Source organism: Poecilia reticulata, linkage group LG13 (assembly GCF_000633615.1).
Source record: "Poecilia reticulata strain Guanapo linkage group LG13, Guppy_female_1.0+MT, whole genome shotgun sequence".
Classification (NCBI taxonomy): Eukaryota; Metazoa; Chordata; class Actinopteri; order Cyprinodontiformes; family Poeciliidae; genus Poecilia; species Poecilia reticulata.
The window spans coordinates 8,506,869-8,528,988 of record NC_024343.1 but is presented as its reverse complement, the minus strand read 5'-3'; the positions used below and the strand labels follow the sequence as shown (position 1 = coordinate 8,528,988).

At 39.8% G+C, this 22,120-nt stretch overlaps 1 protein-coding gene and 1 long non-coding RNA gene across 7 annotated transcripts in view; one reads left to right on the top strand and one right to left on the bottom strand.

Annotated features, from left to right (window-relative positions):
• The window catches only part of sgsm2 (small G protein signaling modulator 2), a 180,538-nt gene that overhangs the window by 33,126 nt on the left and 125,292 nt on the right, over positions 1-22,120 (top strand). The gene's annotated exons all lie outside the window — the stretch shown is intronic.
• On the bottom strand, positions 6,212-7,368 carry LOC108166820 (uncharacterized). The gene is made up of 2 exons (XR_001777218.1): positions 7,332-7,368; positions 6,212-7,204 (listed from the first exon to the last, which is right to left on the bottom strand). It is a non-coding gene; the product is annotated as an uncharacterized LOC108166820 (long non-coding RNA).

The window sequence follows — 22,120 nt, the reverse complement described above, 5'->3', positions numbered from 1 at the left end:
TAGATAAAAGCTTTTAAATAGCTTTTTCCAAGAAAAAAACTAAACAAAACAAAACAGGCTTGTGCAAATTGTACTGATATCAATAATACTATCTTTAACAGACTGAAAACATATGAAGGCTCTGAAGAGGCTAAATAATGTAAAGAGTCAAAATAAAACCTCTCAACATTTCCAAAAGATTCAAGTTTAAAACTTAACATTCAAAGGCAAATACAGGATCCTAACAATCCTGAGTTACTGAATGAAAACTTCCTGATAGCATGGCGGCTAGCTGATTACTGCTAGTTCTGAGTGGCTGTTTTAGACTGAGCGGAGTAATTATGCAGAACAGGGAGGAGATCGATTCTTTTTTCAGAGATTATCTGTCTCATGTTAGGACAGCAAAAGTTTTAATACGCATGTAAAATTGATTTTTTAAGCTAGATGCTGCAGCTTTAAACAGAGGTTCGGTGTGAGAGTCACTACCAGGTGGAGCAGAAGCGGCGCTCCGTCTGTGAAATATTACTACCTGTTGTGCGTAGCAGCGGTTCGACAGCGAGAACAGAACCAGCATCTTACATCGCAGCTCGAAGACTTAAACAATTTTGCGGGTTATTTGTTTAGCTTTCTGACCGTCATGCTAATCCGGGTGAGTGTTTGTAGCTGTGTGCTGCTTTACCTGCTATCTGATCGTCTTTTTTACTGCAGTGAGCCTCGATGTAGCCAAACTCCGTCAAGTATGACATTGTTTTTATGCCACATTAGATTTGTCGTGTTGATGCATTTTGACGTGCTTCACCCTACGTGCTTCAATTTTCCGCCGCAACACGCAAACTTCCCCAGTCACTCAGTACGTTATAGTTCCACATTGCTTAGGATTTGTTGCTGCGCGTTTGCGCAGTGTGAAGGAAAGAGGAGACCAGCTGCACAGACAGCCTGCGAAATGAGATGCAGGTGATCGGTTTGTGTGATCGGCAACAAGAGACCGTGATCGGCGATCACCGATCATACACTTTTTCACGGAAATCGGCCGATTATGATCGGTGGCCTCTTATATATAGGTGTGCCGATCTTATATATATTGTGATTCTTCAGAATAGGGACAAAATGGGTTTTAATTTTTCCTTTTTTAATTATTATTTCACAACCTTATGTATGCAAATATGACAAATAATGTTTTGGAACTGTAAAGACGTTAAGGTGCAGGCTCCCAGTTGCAAATTTTTAAAAAAAAATTAAATTTTTAATCGACCTGACCCAGAACTTTGTCATCACAATCTGACAAAAATAAATATAAAATTATTTTTTAATGACTCTATTAGTGATGTTTTTACTCATTTTACAGACAAATGCTTCTCAAGAAACAAAAAATATATATATTATTTAAAACAAAAAATAACAAAAAGTCCATCTGATGGAGTTGACAGTGCATGACGGAGTTGACACAGAACTGAAGGTGGTGACAAACTAGTGAGTAAAATGAAAAACTTGATACATGTGAAGTAATGCAATTTATGTAAAATACATTAAAATGAATTAATTGCACATTCAGGTGAGATTTGACAACAATTTCACTGAAAGAGTCACAAAAACTGATGGAGTTGACATCTGACGGAGTTGACGAAATGCTGAACTACCTCAATTTATATAATGTTATTCTGAAGGAGGCCATATTGTAGCTCATCAGGTTCATAAAGTCTTCACAATATACCAAAATTAAGCTTTTATTTCACAAAATTTCATCAAAGTTTTGTAAATGGTCAGTTATGGTGTTGACACATCATGGTTGTGACAAGCAACTTGGGAATAAAAAGAAGAAAAAACTCAAGAATAGCATAAGCTAACCAGAGCTAACTAGCCCTCTTAGCAAAGGAAGAGAAAGGAAGTGGTCATGGGGTCCTCAGAAGTTCTGGTGCCCCCCAATAATTTCTGATTTTCTTTTCCGACATTCTTTTCATGTCTGACGGTGTTGACAAAAACTAGGGACAAATTTCAATGGAGTTGGAAAATATATAAAAATTATTTTTAATTCCATTTATTGATACTTTTATAATTATTTATATGACTACTTATACTTAATTGTCATAATATACAATTTTAGTATTTCTTTAATTGTTTTAAACTATTATAATGTATTGAGTTCTGCTCCTGGACAAGGGATTTTACAGGCATCGTCCACTGACTACAATGTTTAAAATAAAAAAATATTCAGCAAACACCAGGAAAATATACATTGTTGTGCTCACATGACCCAGGTTAGTTTAGTCAGATATTTGAAAAAAATATATTTTGTGTATATTTTATTCAAATTTTGTGCTTTATCCATAGGCCCTGTTTTGTCCCTATTCTCAAGAATTACATATATGTGTATGTACAGAAATTAGAAAAAAACCACAAATAACATAGAAAAGGGATAAAAATATCAAATACATAAATGGATAAATGAATAAAAGAAATTAAAACTTATAACCCCCTGAAAAAACCCCTGGATCAAATAGCTTCATAGTCATTTCCCATCTTACATCTGAAATTCACGAAGAGTCGCTAGAAGCGAGCTCCATGTCTTGATGGTAGATTCTTTAACTCTTGCCATCGACAAAAAAATGTCCAAATATGTTAAAATCCATGCTTGTAAAGAGAGTGAGTGTGGAGGTTTCCAATGTGTTGCTACTAGCTTGTTTTTTTTACAGCTGTGAGTCCTGCCAACAGTGCCAACCAGTGTCAGCTCTGGTTTTGACAAATCGTTCAGAATGAGTATAGCAGCTGAGCAAAGCAATCAGATCCTGAGCATCTTAAATAAATTAAAGGTAGCCATCTTCCAAAATTTGGCCACTGGTGCACACTCCCAGAATATATGAAATAAACTACCGGTGTCTTTTGAAGAACAGAAGGTACATCTAGAATTATTAATAACCTTCATCAAATGAAGTTTTCTGGGAGTTAAATATACCCTATATATAAAGTTGAAATGAATTTGTTGATGGTCAGAATTTCAGATGCCAACCTCACATTAGTCCATATTTCATCCCAATCAAATAACGGCTTCATACCTGGGATGCCTTTTTTCTAAATCAAATCTAATGCCAGAGATCTATAAGTTTGTTGTAACAAAAACCGATATAGTCTTGAAACAAATCCAGCTGTAAATTTAACAGCCTTTAACAGTTTTTGGAGAGGTTGTGTTGTGAGAGAGCCCTGCTAGCAGACAGCACTGTCTTAACTGCAAGTAGAAGAAAAAGGAGGTAACTGGCACATCAAATGTATTACATATGTGAGTAAACCTCCTTCTACATAAATGTCACAGAGCATGTGAATATTTGTATTTTCCCAGATGGGAAAATGAATAGGGCGCTCACCAATCAACAACTTGTCATTATTGAATATTGGAAAATGCGAACCAACTCCAGAACAACAACCAGCTGCTTTTTCTGCCTTTCTCCAAATAAATAGCGAATACAAAATTATAGGAGCGAACCTCAAACGGCAATGATGATTGATATGTTGGAATGCAAAATGCTAGCAAAGGAATATGGAGCCAACAATCGCTCCTCAATAGCTTGCCCTGAGACCTGCACCTCTGGATGAAACCAGGATAAAACAGGCCTCAGAGGAAAGCCCCACTTATAGAATCTAAAGTTGGGAAGTGCCTGTCTTTCTCGTTGCATTGTAGTGAGCTTAATGCGAGGATATTTACCTCGCCAAACAAACTTTGTTACTGCTGATTGTAAATCACACCAATACCAAAAGGGCAGTGGGAGGGGAAGCATTGAGCTAATAAAGTTGACTCTGGGCAAAATATTAATTTTAATTATGGCTATTCTACCACGAAGTGAGTTTGGTCATCTGGATCACCTCTTAATATCACTTCCACCTCTTCTTAAGGGCAATAAAGAGTTTGTTTAACTGATGGTACAAGGCTTTAATCTTGAGATGTATCCTCATAGCTCCACTTTACTTCCAACTCTGAAACCACCGTCGAACTAAAATGCAACATGAACTTAAATGAGATGGTGTAATGAATAACGACATAAAAAATTATATAAAAACATAAACATACCTCGCTGGCTGACCCTTCTTTAGAGGCAGAAATTAAGTCATTGAACATATTCTTTAAACTTGCTTTTCTACAGCCACTTGCTATAGTCATGCATTCATTTGACATGCAGCTATTTTCTGGTGCCTCAGCGAACATGCTGGATTCCACTTCCTACTTAAAACTTTTCAGAATAAATGTCATAAAAAATATGCATAATACAAAATAAAACACATAAGCTAAAATTATGGCAGTAAGACTCAAGGTTTGCTACAACTTTAAGTGTGTTAGAGAAATTGCTCTTCAATAATTTCTGTAAGGAAGAGCAGGTGTTCACCCCCACATAGACAATATTTTTATTGAACGGAATAGATGCATGAGTAGGAGCATTAATCATGGCCTGATTTAAAGGCATTAATGCTAATTGATTTTGAAACCTGAGAGCATACCATAATGCTCAAAGGTAGACAAAACATGTGGAATGCATTGTACAGCATTGTTTAGGTACAGCAATATGTCATCTGCATATAACGAAATGTGATGGTGTGTATTGGTAATGGAGATTGGAGAAATTGTGGGTGAGTTGCGAATAGCCTGTGCAAGTGGTTCAAGTGAAAGGGCAAAAAGCAGTGGAATGAGAGGGCAGCCTTGTCTTGAACCTCTCGAAATAGCAAAAGGTGGCAAACTAGTTGTGCCTGTAAGCACCACAGCTGTTGGGTTTCTATACAGTACTTTAATCATATTGATGAATGATGTGCCAAAACCCATAGATTCAAGCAGACCACAAGAAGGGCCACGCAAGGTGATCAAACGCCTTGCATCTAATGCCATTGCATCTAATGAAAGTAGGACCAGCAAGCAATTTAGCTTTTGAGCGTCATCTATAACATGCAATAAACTTCTGACATTATTTGTAGCCAACCTGGACTTTATGAACCCTATCTGGTCCCTATGAACCAACTTAGTCATATGGCCTGTAGCCACCGAGCTAGCAACTTTGCATATATTTTTAAATCTGAGTTTAAAAGTGAATGCTAGAGAAGTGTTTTTCAACCCTGTCCTGCATGTTTTAGGTATTTCCCTTCTGCCACACACCTGAATTGTATCTGAGTGATTAACAGGCTTCTGCAGTACTTGATGGTCATGCAATCATTTGAATCAGCTGTTCTGGAATAGAGGTACATCTAAAACATGCAGAGCAGGGGTGCAGTGAGGACCAGGGTTGAGCTATAGAGCTAGAATGCTCTAGCTATAGATCATTCTTCTTCTTTCACTTGTTAACATCCCAGGAGAAAGAGCCCTTTCTGATGGAGTATTGAATCATGTCTAATAGACCAGAGGCTATAAGGAGAGACAGAATACCATCTGGTTCTGGTTATTTACCTTTACGCAAAATCCATGTCTCTCTTGATGAGAAACTCCTATACAGTGGTTCTTCCACGAGGCATATTAAAACCCCTGGCATTGGTTGAGATCAGATTAAAAACAGTCATGTTTTGAAAAATATGATAAAATGAGTCAACCCATCAGTAAAAAGGGAGATGATTGGATCCATTAAAATAATAACTTTAAAAAAATTCCCGAACCTAGGGAACAAAAACTGTGAACAGAAAAAAACATCCAAAAACAAAGGGAACAAAGGAAGGTGAAGAGGTGAAGAACTGTCAAACCTTCCTGAAAAAGTAACTTAAGAAACTGAAGGTCTGCAGCAGCCCAGGTGCAGTAACGGCACCACCAAGTGTAAAAGTACTTAAACCAAAACCTAACATGGCCATATTCTTGAATATGTAGACATCTTAATTACAACCCAATTAAATACCTTGAGTAGTTAGAATTATAAGACAATGTACACATCTAACATCAGTTAAAACACATTCAAAATGATAGTGGTGAACATGAACTGTGACATAAAATGGCAAAGTCCATGCCTCTCGGCATGAGAAATCCCACAAACATCCAGTTAATTGTTTGTCAAAAAGGGGAGATGGACAATAAACAATAAAATCATCATGTCTCACCCACATCAGTACTTAATGGGAAACAATGAGAGTTTCTTGATACATTTATAAGCCTTCTTGTGATCTTCAAATCGGTGTTGTAAATGAGAGTACAGCGGGACAACCTATGTCAAACAGGATCCCGGTCAAGTGAAGCAGCCACCCCAGAAACGAGTGTCACCATTGCTGCGTAGCCCTTGAATCAGAATCAGAAGAATTTTATTGTCATTGTCAGAAAGACAACAAAATTGCAGTTCCAGTACAACCATCCATTACACAACAACACGAGAGGGAGGTGGGATATGGGAGGGGGGGATAGTTGGCTGAGACCTCGCAACCCGACAGGCGCCGCCTTGCAGAGGAAATAGGAAAAATAAGAAAAACATCAGGTAAGGAGAGGGAAAAAAACAGCCTGTCTCACACTCTGCTCTTTGCAGGACAGAGTTTGAGATGAAGAAAAAAACCTCGGCACCTAAGCACATATAGACAAAACAAGCTGGGTATGAGGAGGAGGTGTGACGTACATATGGGTCTCGTGAGTTATGTGTGTATCAGACCATGAACCCTAACTGAAGCACGCAATTGTCTGTGATTGTCTGAGTATGATGTTGGAGTCCACCACCAGCTTATCAGTTCAGGGCCCACAGATGCTCTCAGGGAGGGAGGGGGCAGCAGAACAGAACCTTCTTTAGACATAACAACCAGGGGAGAATAGCTGGCCAGCCTAGGCCAGCCCAGGGAGCCATATTCCGATAGCAAAAATGGGTTTAGGTCAGGCTGACATCAGTTTACTGCCTTCCTGATCCGAGCGAACAACATTCTCCAAGGTCACACCATATCCATTTTGAGTCCGAGATCCGCTGCCCAGCCATGGTCCTGTTCCAGGATCGCACCCAGTCTGCGGCTCAGCTCCCGTATCATCTCAGTCTGAGTGTTGATCGCTCTGCAGATCCCATCAACCGTACCCGGCAGCCCTGAAGTGGCCAAAACGGCCGCCGGCATCTTCCGAAATTTCCAATAAGCCAGGTAGCCGCCAACTCCAATAAGCAGAAAACCTGTTATCATAAATCCAATAATGTACACATCGTTAACATCCTCGACTGACAGCGCCGTCAGACACACGATCTTCCACTTCCATCCAGAATATCCATCGTGTAGCCAGCGAAGAATGTCCCGTCGGGACGCGAGGGTTCCCCTTTAGATAGATAGATAGATAGATAGATAGATAGATAGAACTTTATTGTCATTGCATATGTCCCAAGTACAATAAACAAAATGCAGTTCACATCCATCCAGAAGTGCTTAAGCCAGTGGTTCTTAACCTGGGTTTGATCGAACCCCAGGGGTTTGATGAGTCGGTCTCAGGGGTTCGGTGGAGCCACCGCTGCGGACGTAAAGACACACTTGTGTAAAGTCATGATGATGCCCCCGCTTTGCAGCAAGTGATGCAAAGCAGCAAGTAGGCCTGTTGCAAAAAACGATAAATCAATTAATCGCACTATAAATTAAACCTATCGACCTCATTTTAATTATCGGCTTTATCGTCTCTTCCTGTCTTTTTTTCTTTCTGTTGATGACACTGAATGAAAAAAGGCTCACCTCCGGTGCTCTCCGCTGACCCTCCCTTCCTCATTTCCTTAGTGTAATGTCCAGCGCACACTACGAGTTGTCGGCCGACTGTTGGCCCATTTTCAAAACTTGAGAGATCCAACATTAGCTGACAGAAATCCTAACCGTTTGATGGGGTTCGATCGTGTGTGGTGTCCACTCAGATAAGCACAAAATAAGGGCTACAAGTCCAGTTAACTAATTTTAAAATCAGGCATCAATTGGTACTTTACTAGAATCTACCTGTGATTTTTGTGGCTAGAGTCAGCGTAAAGTCCTGACTGAATGAAAATCATTCTAACCTACTTATGTCACGAAAACTTACTGGGTTTATCAACCGCGGTAGCAATTTGGCTCCAACTCATCCCCTTGTCATTTCTATATTCTTTGCACCAAATGTTGAATAAATATTAATGTTGTTTCCACATATCATCTCCAATGTCCGCTGGATTTTGGGCTGCGTCATGTCAGCTGTTTGGGATTCCCCTCCGTAATTTCCCCTCGGAAAACACGGAGGAGAATCCGTGCTTTCTGATTGGCTACCTGTCACATTCAGCATTAAGCTCCCAGTCGGGGAAAACCCCTGATTTAGATCGGAGCGGCCACTACGATCTACCGTAACACACAATACACTACAGGATGATCGGTTACGAAATCACCAACGACAATCTCAGATCGGCCAACGATCTAAGATTGTCGTAAGGGGAAAGCAAAAAATCGTGTAGTATGAACTACTGCATTAGGTAGTCGGATGTGCTCATCTTCTCTATTTAAATCTAGTGATTACTGAAGGGGAATATAGTATACAGACTTCATAATCTGTACTTTTTTGGTTGAATGCAGTATTTATTTCCACTTTGGCTTTATGTTGTTTAGTTTTTATTCAAGTACAGTTTTTGTTAATGGAGACTGAGAATCCATTTTATTTTTGGTTGTTTTGTTTATCAGTTCCAGTGTTATGTGTTCTTTTGAAAATAAAGTGTATCTATCTATTGCAGGAAGTCACATGCATTATTACGTCATTTACAATAAATCAGTGTCAAAAGGTCTTGAAACAATATCGTTTATCGCAATAATTTTTTAGACAATTAATCGCTCAGCAAAATTTGTTATCGTGACAGGCCTAGCAGCAAGTGATGCTTTGCAGCAATGTGCTCCTCCACAGCACATTGCTTGTGCTGCGGAGGAGCACTGATTGAAGGAGTTCTACTCTCAGCATGGATTTGAACTTGTTTCTTTAATTACTTCAGCAAAGCTGACCGTTTTTACCAAATTCTGTAGCTTTCGGTGTTCTTCTAAATCTGCTCCTTAGTCGCATCTTTTCGGGGTTGCTACTGCCTCTAGTGGCGTGGGGGTGGTAACACAACTAATATAATTACATTACTAAATCAGAATACCACAAAGTCTATTATTTATTATTAATTTTTCATTCTCTTAAGAATGTAGAACTAATTAAATGATCTAAACAAGACCTTAAAGTGATTCCAGTTTCTCTCAGTAGCCAACCTATTGGAACTGTGGCAAATTTTAAATACCTTGGGTCGTTCCTGGACAGTCAGCTCAACTTTGCTGAAAACACTGACTATATTTTGAAGAACTGTTCTCAGAGACTCTACCTTTTAAGAAGACTTAGTGATCTTGGGGTGACCCAACTAGACTCTAGTTGGGTCAATAAACTAGACTCTAGTTGGGTCACGCCTATGTCTTGAATTTGGGGGGGAAAAAAATCATTTTATTTATCACTACAGAAGGGTTCAGTGAATGTGCATATGAAACTGGTGGGTTCGGTACCTCAAAAAAGGTTAAGAACCACTGGCTTAAGCAAAGTTATAAATATAAATATATATGATAACCTAAAATATACAGATTTATAAATACGATACAATGTACATGTTTACAGCTGTGACTGTGGTAAATATACAGTTGTGAACAGAAATATACAAAAGTATGTACAAGTGTATACATAGTATACACTATTAGTGCTAATGTTCAGACTAAATACCTACAAACTATGATTGTGGTGAATGTATAAGCAGTAAGCAGAAGTATACATATGGTATTATGTGCACAGGTTATGGGTGGTTGCTAGTATGTGTATGTAGTATCCAATCTAATTGTTCATGGTGCGTGTGTGTGTGTATGCAGGGGTGAAAGTAGTTTTAAATTCTTGACAAAAAGTTTCTGTGCTGATTAATTTTTTTGCGAAGCACTAAAGGTTGGGTAGCTCTTGCATTGTTGCAGAATGGAGCTGTATTTCCCTCAGCCCACTGGCTGCAAGGTTGACACCTTAAGATGCCATGAGACCTAAATTCTGAACATCATGGCATGRAGTGCATCCCAGTTTTCCATGTCTGGCATATAACTATTCATTTTAGCTTTTAAACTGGTTATGTTGATCCTGTGTCCAGACAGAGGGATCATCAGTAGCCTAGCATCATGACCTGTTTGTTCTGAAGATCTTGCAGCTTCCWCTTCACTTCCTAACATGGCGCCTCCTCACCCTGACTCTCATACCGGCATGAGGAACCACAGAGCTCTGTTAAGTTAAAGCACATTTTCTAAAGTTGGGATATTTTTCCTCCAACAGGTTCCAGAGGAATTACCTCAAACCAAATGTTGGACTGGAATTTATTTCACTGTCATTTGTGAATATTAGCTTCTCATTTTCAACAGTTTAGCTATAAAGGTTGAAAAAGGTTATCATTTTGGAGAAAATCTCATCAATATTTCCACTAAATAAGAGGCAAAAAATAGCTGAGCTCAAAGCGAGATGCCAGAGAGCAATAATACTTTTTTTTTTAGACAATTAATTTAATTTCACATAATTATCGTGGTAGAAGCCATTTGTTTGTTAAATACTTAATGAAACATATTTACCGAGTTTGATATTTGTTGTAAATGACGTATACTCACAAAGAACGAGGTAATTAGTCCAAGTTTGTCGTTTATTGAACGTTCAGAAACCACAGCAGTTGTGATGCGTCACAGCAAAGGTAAAACAACCCGAACAGGGGATTTACTCTAAACCACTCGCACCTTTTTATTCTCAGTCTCTGTCATTAAGCACACGTTGCCGCGGCAACCACCTGCGCTCCTCGAGCCGAGTACAGATTACGTTAAAAACATTTAGTCCGTTACGATATGAGGTTTTCAGGCTTGATATTTATTTTTGCGATTATTAATAAGTCTCCCTGAACACAGCGGTGGTTGATTAGTTAATTTTAAACTCCTGCTCTGCTCCTGTACTCTGCACAGAGTTGCGCAACACCTTGTTGAAATTATAATGATTATTATTGTTGTTGGGTCATTAATTTGAGCACGTTTTGTTGATTTTGTTGTTGTCTGTCTTTAATAAAGTTATGAACTTTTTGATATGTCAATCAGTGGAGGACGTGCTGGTCTCAGCCTCCTGGCGGTGTTCAGTTTGTCACCTAATGCCAAGAGTGACTCAAAACCTTCCACAATCAACGTATTGCACCGCTGCTCTAGCAAAGCACGAAGAGTTCAGAAACAATATCACATGAGAAAGAAGTTATTTATTAACTGATTAAGTCGTGTTTTAGATTGTTCTTGAAAAATCTATCAGTCACGGCTGATTAGTGGGTACACTCACGGCTGCACAGTGAACCCATTGATTCTTTGCAGCAGATAGCCGCTCCCCTCTCTTGCAGGTACTGCGTACCCCTGCTAAATCTTTTAGGGGTACGCAGTACCCTACCGTACCTCCCTACTTTCACCCCTGTATGTATGTGTGTATATATGTTGTGTGCATGTGTATGTCTTTAGTCCATGATTACTGATGGGAGTCAGGAGGCAGAGTTCAGGAGTCTAACAGCTGTTGGGAAAAAGTTGTTCCGGTACCTGATGGTTCTAGTCCTGAGGCTCCTGTAGCGCCTCCCAGAAGGCAGGAGGGTGAAAAGTTTGTATGCTGGGTGACAGGAGTCCTTAATGATTTCCCCAGCCCTATTGAGACAATGTTTCCCATAGATGTCCTCTATGGCAGGGAGTGGTGCTCCTGCTATGCGCTGGGTGGCTTTCACCACCCTTTGCAACGCCTTCCGGTCTGAAGCAGAGCAGTTCCCGTACCAGACTGTGATGCAGGTGGTAAGTATGCTCTCTATGGTGCAACGATAGAAATTCACCAGTATGTCTGGTGAAAGGTGGTTCTTCCTCAGAGTCCTCAGGAAGAAGAGACATTGGTGAGCCTTCTTGACCAGCTTGGACCAGTTGGTAGTCCAGGTGAGATCCGCGGAACTCCCAGGAACTTAAAGCTATTACCCGGTTTCCCAGTGGAAAAAGTTTTATCAATTGTGTTGATAGACCAGCTGACCAGATCCATAATTTGCAACTTCGGAATCTCAGTAGAAGCTTATCATGTGGGAGATGTTTGCCAGCAAACTTCCAACTCGCTCGCCAGCCTTCTGACCCACTCCTGCTTCCGCTTCAGGAAGCAGACAATGAAAGGCCTTGGCTGGGTTCCTGGTCTAGTTGGGAGCAGTAACCGATGAGTGTGACTGGTGGACTTATGTGTTGTGTGTGTTATGTTGTGATCGGACAAACCACAAGATGTCAAGTCTGGGTTTGGAGGCGGTCTCTGTTTAACTTGATAATCGGTAGATATTAGCATTAGTACATAGCATGTGCTTCAGTTCTCCAGCCTGTTCTATACAAAATAATAGTGTTATCATGCAGTGCACATCATGCTCATAACAAAACCAAGCATTTAGTATCATCAAATGTTATAAAGGCGTAATAACAACTCAAGTGAAAATATTCAAACACCAGGCATGGTTTCCCCCAGTGTATTATAAGCCTGGCGGCCCGCCATGCTTTACTAGGCCCACCGTTAGGCTAAGCGTTGCTTGTTTTAATTTTTAGAAAAATTATTAATTGGGGGGGAGAGGGGAATGTTTTTTTTTTCCCAAATTCTTTAAGCTGGATTGCAAGTGTAACCCAGTGTTAAAAACACAAGTAAAATGAATAAATGTTGATTTAATATCTCATTCCACAACGAGATTAAAAAGTATTTAAGTTTAAAAAAAAAGAATGTTTGTAAATATGTTCTTAAATATTGATAAAAAAAAGTGCTAAAAATCTTTTAAACCTGTGAAATATCCCTTTAATGATTGCTTTTAGTGACATTTTAAACAACCAATAACTGGCACCGTCTGATTTCACATCAGCCAATCAGGTTGATTTTTCCGCCCCTTTAACTGCGCTGAGATCTAGCTCAGATTGCGTCTAACTCCCGTGAGAGCTGAGAGCTGAAGGTTGTTCCGTGAATCCCCCATAAGATTCTGTTAAATTCTACAAAAAATCCTGGAAATTGATCTCCAAAAGCTTCTAACAGCTGACGTCCGGAAAAATCCCTGGTAGTTATATAGCATTGAAGCATCGGTCAGGTTTTTTTTTTCCTATGGTGCACTTTTGAAACATTGTGCCAGAGACATCAAGATCAACCTTACAAGAACTTGAATGGCGAGCCCCAGCCCAGAGGACCAAGTGAACTGGTAGACAGTGACCCGACTGGTCACCAGCCGTGAAACATAAAAAAATCTTTCACAGACATATTGGAAAGACTAAACAAACTTTGAAAGAACATTTGACAGACACATAAAAGACTGGATTTTTTTTTTTTTAATTTACTTTTTTTTTTTAAGCGTGCAATTTTTGTTTATTTGTACAATGTGGATCCACAAATGTTGTTTATATTAAATTCTACTTTTTAAAATTAAATTCTACTTTTTTATATACATTGTGTGCTCTCCTCTGTTGTTCACACCTAGGCTCCCTCGAATTTAGAATCTCCTGATCAGGCCCAACTTACTTATACTTTTGTAGTGTTGGTATTGCGATCTACTATTAAAAGGTATTTAAAGTAACCCTTCTTGTGGGTTACACAAGCGTCTCTGTTGTTCTGAGTGTTTCACTCGCTGAGCAGATTTATTTCTAAAAGATAGGTTTACAGTTTATACATTTAAAGCTGAGAGCGGCCCAATCACATAGCTGGCGCCTCTGTGCGGCGTTGCCTCTTGCGCTGCCCCTGCTTTATTTCTTAAGCTGTCACTCAAACTGGACACTGGTTGACCTGTATGGAAATTTACATCAACCCCCTGTAAGGAATTATGTTTCTTTGGAGAACTCTATATCAATGTAAGAGTTTACAGTAGAGGTGTGCCGATCGATCGGTCACCGATCATAATCTGGACAATTTTTGTGAAAAAGTGCATGATCGGTGATCATTGGCTCTTGTTGCCGATACCAATCACCTGCATCTCATTTCGCAGCCTGCCTGTGCAGCTGGTCTCCTCTTTCCTTCACACTGCGCAAACGCGCAGCAACAAATCCTAARCGATGTTGAACTATAACGCACTGAGTGAATGGGGACGTTTGCTTGTTGCGACGGAAAATTGAAGCACATCAAAATGCATCAACACAACGAACCTAATACGACAAAAACAATGGCATACTTGACGGAGTTTGGCTAAATCGAGGCTCACTGCAGTAAAACATACATACGGAGGATCAGATAGCAGGTAAAGCAGTGCACAGCTACAAACACTCACCAGGATTATTAGCATGACGGTCAGAAAGCTAAATAAATAACCCGCAAAATTATTTAAGTCTTCGAGCTGCGATGTAAGATGCTGGTTCTGCTCTCGCTGTTGAACCGCTGCTACACGCTACAGGTAGTAATATTTTACAGACGGACTGCCGCATCTGCTCCACCTGGTAGTGACTCTCACACCGAACCTCTGCTTAAAGCTGCAGCATCTAACTTAAAATAATACATTTTACATGCGTATTAAAACTTTCGCTGTCCTAACATGAGACACATAATCTCTAAAAAAAATAATCGATCTCCTCCCTGTTCTGCATAATTACTCCGCTCAGTCAGAAACAGCCACTCAGAACTAGCAGTAATCAGCTAGCCGCCATGCTATCAGGAAGTTTTCATTYAGTWACTCTGGATTGTTTATTGTAATGGAACCTGCATTTGCCTTTGAATGCTACGTTTTATACTTGAATTTTTTTGGGAATGTTGAGAGGTTTTATTTTGGCTCTTTGCATTATTGAAGAGGCTACTCTTCAGAGCCTTCATATGTTATCAGTACAATTTGCACAATGCCTGTTTTGTTTAGTTTTCTTCTTGGAAAAAGTTATTAAAAACAAGTTTTTGTCCAAATTAAGGTGAATTCATGGTTCCTTTTTCCACATAATGTAACTGGCAGTGTTTATGATAAAAAAAAAAAAATTTAATTATGTGATCGGTATCGGTGATCGGCCCTCATGGGTGATCGGTATCGGCAGGAAAAAAACCTGATCGGCACATCTCTAGTTTACAACGAACCGCGTTATTCTGCTGAACTCTTCTTCAGTCCATTGCTTATTTCAGAAAGATTCAAGTTTATGTTTTCTTAGTGAAACGAGATGAACTAGAAACCAGAGTAACACAACTATAAGAAAACTGATTACATTGGATTTCTCAGCCCGTGAGTACACCCAGGATCCCGTAAAATAAAGAGTGACTCAGAAATTGTAATGGTACAGTTAAATAGAGTTTAATATCCAAACATTTTTAGTATTTCATGCATTTGTCTCCAGAATAGACATTAACTTGTTCATCTTCATCAAAGCGGCACAGGTGCCCCATAAACTGACCTGGACAGATGTTGGTGTGAGAATTTAAAATGTCAGAGTCAATTTTAAAACTGATATTTCAGTGTGTCATCCTGGCACTGGCTCTCTTACCTCTTAGGAGTATGAGCCTACAGCGGAATTCTGTTTTAAGTTTTATTCCACCAAACGCACAGTTCCAAGATAATTGGCCTCTGTTTATCCCCAGTAGTGCCTAGAATTAAATACATATGTTTGTATGCAATAAAAAGGTTATGATTAACAATTGTGCATTTTTGGATTTTTACTTTTAGTATACTTCAGATATACTTATAGGTAGTACACTTAATACTTAGTATACTTAAAGTGTACTTTCACAAATTTAAGTATGTTTGAAATATACTAAAGTATACTTTTTTCACCTGGGATTACTGATTTAAATAAACTTTTTTGTGATATTTCAATTTTTTGACCAGCACCTGTATTTATAGAATTGTGCCACAGCATGTTGGAGTAGCTCTCTGTGCTCATTGAGATTTTTTTTTTCACACATTCATTTCTGCTTTTTTATTTGGAGGAAAATATCTTTTTTGGACAGCTGTACTTTCTTGTTTTGGATTCTGTGTGGTTGGACTGATTTTTGCAATATATTTTGTATTTCTGTTACTTTGTTGTGATGCATAACCATAGCAACATGGTGGTTTACAACAGGGAGCAGCCAATCAAAATCGGAAAAGCTGAAATAATACCCCAGTTGAACCCAGAAATCCTGGAGGAGTTGAAATTGAGGTGTCGTGGATGTTAGATGAACCCATCTCCCAGATAGAAGTCTCCCTTGCAATTGCCTCAATGCAATCTGGCAAATGCCCGGGTCTGGATCGTCTCCCCTCAGAATTTCTCAAACAATTCTCAGACCTACTCTCTGTGCAGCTCAGCTCCACCCTTACTTATTGTTTTAAACAAGGATCCCTTCCTCAATCATTTTACAAAGCTTGTATCACACTTATTTCAAAGAAGGGCAAAGATCCAGTGGAATGCACCTCATACAGACCTATCTCTCTCCTAAATACAGATGTCAAAATTTTATCCAAAATTCTTGCCCGTAGACTTGAAACTGTTTTACCATCGGTTATTTCAAAAGACCAAACAGGTTTCATTAAAGGTCGGCACTCATATTTTAATATTAGAAGGCTGCTTAATATTGTTTATTCTGGTGCTGCAGATTCGGCTGAGTGTGTTGTATCTTTGGATGCTGAAAAAGCCTTTGACCGGGTTGAGTTTGACTATCTTTTTGCGGTCCTTAGTAGATTTGGCTTTGGAGGAAACTTAATTTCATGGATTAAATTATTATACCAGCAACAGTCTGCCACGGTTTGTACCAATTTTCAGACTTCAAAACCATTTAAATTACAAAGAGGCACCCGTCAGGGCTGTCCTCTTAGCCCCCTGCTTTTTGATCTGGCCACAGAGCCCCTTGTCATTGCACTTGTTGAAAGAATGACTACTTCAACATCGATGGATCAAAAATGTGCCAGCACACGGAGCAGAAAATCAGCCAACACAAAGCAATCAGACTTTACTTTTTTTATTCTTTTTTAGCGCTAAAAAAGGAGTCGCTTACCCTCACAGACTAGGTGTGAATGTGACCGAGTCTATACAGCATCTGATCAAAAACGGGAAGATTCGTTGACTATACTCTAAGAATGCACCCAGTGGTCATTCGATGTCTTACATCAACTAAGTTTCTATTTCCTTGGAGACGGGAGTCTGAAGAGTTTCTGTATCTGTTACAATTACAAGGGCCTTTGTGTGAAAATATGAGAATGCAATCTGTGAATGCATGTCAGTGTACTTGGCCTTGGTAAGTGTCTCAACACACTCAAGACCAGCAAAGAGATATCTGGCATTTGAAGGAATGACGTGGAACATAAAGTGTCGCTTTATGCAGATGACCTTTTACTTTTTATTTCCAAACCATCAATCTCACTGCCTTTTGCTCTCTATATATTTAGCCAATTCAGTCAGATTTCTGGGTATAAGTTGAACCTTACCAAAAGTGAGCTTTTCCCCATAGGCAATAAAGCTAATTTCTCAGATTTTGCTAATCTGCCGCAGAATTGAAAGACAAAAATTCACATACCTTGGTATCACGGTGACAAAAAAAACATAATAACCTGTTCAAAGATAATTTGATTCAACTCTTGAACCAAGTGAAAGTGAAGGGATCCTTCACAAAGTGGATGCCTTTTTCCATGTCCCTTGTGGGACGTATCAATTCAATTAAAATGAGTATACTACCCAAATTTCTATACCTCTTTCAGGCATTACCTGTTTTTATCACTAATACTTTTTTAATGAACTGGACTTGATTTTTTCTTCCTTCATTTGGCAGGGTCAACGCCCAAGGCTTAATAAATTACAACTCCAAAAACCTGAACAGCAGGGGGGATTTGCCTTTCCCAATTTCCGGTTTTATTATTGGGCCGCCAACCTTAGATGTTTAGTGTTCTGATATTTTTACCATAGCCTGGGCGGCTGCCCTGACTGGGTGGCTATGGAGCTACGCAGTGGTAACAACATATCCATCCCGGCCGTGCTTTGCTCCACACTCTCGCTCGCTTCAGGTAAGCCTATTTTAAACCCTGTAGTGAAACACTCACTGAAAATATTTTTTTAAACCATCTGTTCAGGATGGGGTACTCCTAGAGTGGCACCGGAGGGGGCTTACTCATTTTAAGGACCTTTTCATTAAGAATACTTTGGCATCCTTTGAGGAACTTAGCAATAAATATGGTTTACCTAAATCAAATTTTTTTTAGATATTTGCCAGCCAGAAACTTTCTTCACTCTCACCTTTCAGGCTCCTGACAGAGTATACACTGTTGTAAACCATCCTATTATTGAACCCAACTCGTAAAGAGCTGGTTTTGTGGCTTTATAATAAAATGTTGACTATTAAAGAGACCTCCTCATCTAAACTTAAAACTTCATGGGAAGAAGACTTGAATATGGCTATACTGGATGAGACATGGGCCTCTATACTTAAACTGGTGAATACAACATCTCTGTGTGCACGCCTCTGTCTCATTCAGTTCAAAATAGTACATAGAGTCCATCTCTCCAAAAGCAAACTATCTCATTTCTATCCAAAAATCACCCCATACTGCGACAAATGAAAAACTGCTGTGACCACACTGGTTCACATGTACTGGTCCTGCCCCGCTCTGGGTCAGTTCTGGACAGATGTTTTCCATATGATGTCCAGGCTGGCCGGGATGGCAGTAACATCTGGCCTTCTCTTTGCTCTTTTTGGCTTCAATGGTGAGGGGTTGCCTTTACCAGTCTTTAAACGGCAGGCACTGGCATTTTGTTCGCTGTTAGCGAGGCGAACAGTTCTGACCAGGTGGAAGGGTGCTGCTCCTCAAACTCACAAGCAGTGGCTACATGACCTTATGTCGTGTTTGAAACTGGAAAGAATTAGATGCTCTCTTCAACACTCAATCAGTAAATTTGAAAAAACATGGGGGCCCTTTCTTGACTTGTTTCAAAACATACAATAAGGCTCCAGAATAATTAAGTTAATTCATTTTATTAAAATACATTCCACTTCTGTCAGGGATAGGAATGTAGTACGTGGATCTACTGGCAGGGGTGAAAGTAAGGGGGTACGGCAGGGTACTGCGTAAAAATACGCAGTAACCTGCTTATTTTTAATAGTAAAAAATATCAATGGGTTCACTGCGCAGCCGCGAATGCGCCCACTAATTAGCCGTGACTTATTCGTTTTTCAAGAACAATCTAAAACATGACTTAATCAGTTAATAAATAACTTTTTTCCCATTTCATATTGTTTCAGAACTGTTCATGCTTTACTAGAGCAGCGGTGCAACACGTCAATCTCAGAAAGTTTTGAATCGATCTCGGCATGAGGTGACAAACTGAATGCCGCCAGGAGGCTGAGACCAGCACGTCCTCCTCTGGGTCCTTATCAAAACGTTCGTAACTTTATTAAAGAACAACAACAAGAAAATCAACAAAATTTGGTACAGTTGTAGAGCTCCCCAAGACACTCAGAATTTACAATTAATGTCATAGTGCAACTATCCTAGGAAGTCGGCCATTTTGGATTGAAGTTCCGATTTTGAGCCCATTTTGGCCGTTTACASACGTCGCATTTGATCGAACTCCTCCTAGGGATTTCGATCGATCGGCTTCAAACTCGGTCAGATTGTTCATAAGGCATGGCCGATTCTAAGTTATCAAATTTGTGAGTTTTCGAGCATGTTGAAGGGGTCGTTCCAGGGGTCAAAGTTCACCGACGTACCAGAAAGTCATAAACTGTTATATCTCCTACAATGAAAGTCACAGAGCAACCAAACTTTCTGTGTGTGATTACCTTTGGATGACCTACAACACCCAGTTGTGAAATTTTGCGTTTACCTAAGCCACGCCCCCTTAGAACAGGAAGTGTCATGTTTTACTGCGAACGTTCACTATCTGACCCCTTTGACCTAATCAACATGAAACTGTGTCGACAGAGAGAAGACATGTTGGTGTGTCAGGGTGTCCAACCCCGTTTGGTTTGGATGAAGCAGCTGGGCATGGCGGCGTGGCGAAGTGACCTTTAACGCCGTCTCCTTACGTTTGGCCTTGAATTCCACAGTTTAAAGCCCAGCTGCACCAAACTCACTAGGTTTGATCCTTGTGGGCCCCTCGACAGGAATCCAGTGTAATTTTTTTGTGGGCGTGGCATAATGTCTCAATAGCGCCCCCTTGAAGATTTTAAATAATCAGCCCCAAGCCATTCTTTAACCTAGAATTATGAAACTTGGTACACTTGTGTATATTGTGAAGACCTACAAGAAAGTCTCTTGGGGCCATGGTCCAAACCCAACAGGAAGTCGGCCATTTTGGATGAAAGCCGCCATTTGCTGTTTTTCAGAGACGTCATATTTGAGAAAACTCCTCCTACAGCGTTTCAGATATAGACTTCAAACTCAGTAAGCAGAGAGTTGAGATATTAAAGGTCTAAAGTTATCACAGGAATTTTTGTATGTMAAAGCATGTGGGCGTGGCTAAGTGCTAAACTTTGACTATTCGCCATAAAACATCAAAGTTACATAACTTCCACATAAAAGGTGACAGCTGCTTCAGACTTCCTATGTCTCACTACTGACCAACCCTCATTACATTCTCATGCTCAGATGATGACGTAACCTTCGCTCCGCCCACTTTTGACAGGAATTCAGCTGTTTTTTCTACTGTATGTCTTATTTTTACTGAATAATACATATGGAATTAATCTTCTACCACCTGATATAATATGAGCTGATGATGAACTGTGACGAACTCTGACTCATGGGGGCGTGGCCAACTGTCTGTCCTTCGCCATATGCATACAACTGTCTCTGAATCACACACGCATCTTCCGATTGGCACCAAAGTGGATACGTTTGAGCTGTGTTCAATGCTAAAGAGCCCAACGGGATTGAATTGTGATTTTACTCTGCAGCACCCCCTCGGTTATCCCATCACCAATATCTCCTCTCTACATCGACCGATCTGCACGAAATTTGTGGTGTGTCGCCAGGGAACCATGCCGAACTAAACGGTGCCAACTGCCTGGCGGACGCGTGCCTCAACTGTGCGAAAGGGTACGCGGTGGAAGGCGGGTGGCGGTGCTGGATACTCCGCGGTGGCTATAGGCCGGAGCGGCGCTTGGCTGCTCGGGCCGCTTGAGGCTCCGCGGAGCTTTAATTTTTATTATAATTAATTGCTAAAATGTTTTTAGATGTACTGTATATATGTTTATTTACTCAATTCTACTTTGAGCTGTCTCCTTTTTAGTTTATACAGAATATGATTCATAATCTGTGAGTTATATTTAATGCTYAACTAACAAAACTTTAAAAAAAGAATACAAATGTTTATACTCTATCAGAAGGTATCACAHACTTTCAACCATTTTGTTCTTCAATTTAAACTTGAGAGTTAAGCAACTGAATACTGAAAAATCTGTAGTTTCTTAAGTCCTGTATTGTGATGTGGAATGACCAATACCACTCCAATATAGCATGACTCTGGATCTTTAAAGCAATCAGTGAACATTAACATTAGTTTGAATATTATTCACAAAAATACTTTATGTACAATGAACCACTCTGGAACATGTTTTTTATTTTTATTTTTGATTAAGTTGTGCAATTCCTCCCATCACAAGATAAATCTTCAGATAGGAAGAATGTCAAAGTAAGATCACGTTTCACAAAAGTCTATTGTATGTGATCATGCATATTCTTCTTTTATATCATCAATTCAACCAAATTTAAGTTTTTCAGTGCTCCTAACACACATGTAATATATATTTCAATGGATAAGATAGATTGTTTTAATATTCTTTCTCCAAACATACTTCTTCATGGTGAACACAAGGTAAAAAGGGTTAGCTACAAAATGAATAAGTCAAAAGGCAGTGCTCAACAGTTGATTTGCATTTGCATGGCACTCAGCAACTTCATTTAAATACGAAAACCTCTGCTAGGCACAGGGGGAGGGGGATGATGGGGAACACAGACACACAGCGTTTTTGACCATTTTTGGCAGTGTTCGACTCTGACAAAAACCTCTTGCCGAAAGCCCTTAATCTCCATGCGCACGGCAGAACAAGGTGTCAATAGCTGTCGAAAATCCCATTTTTCGTCCTGTGTTAGTGGGTGCACTCACGGCTGCACAGTGAACCCATTGATTTTTTTTTACAGCAGACAGCCGCTCCCCTGTCTTGCAGGTACTGCGTACCCCTGCTAAATCTTTTAGGGGTACGCAGTACCCGACCATACCAGCCTACTTTCACCCCTGTATATACCTAACAGTATATATACCTAAGAGT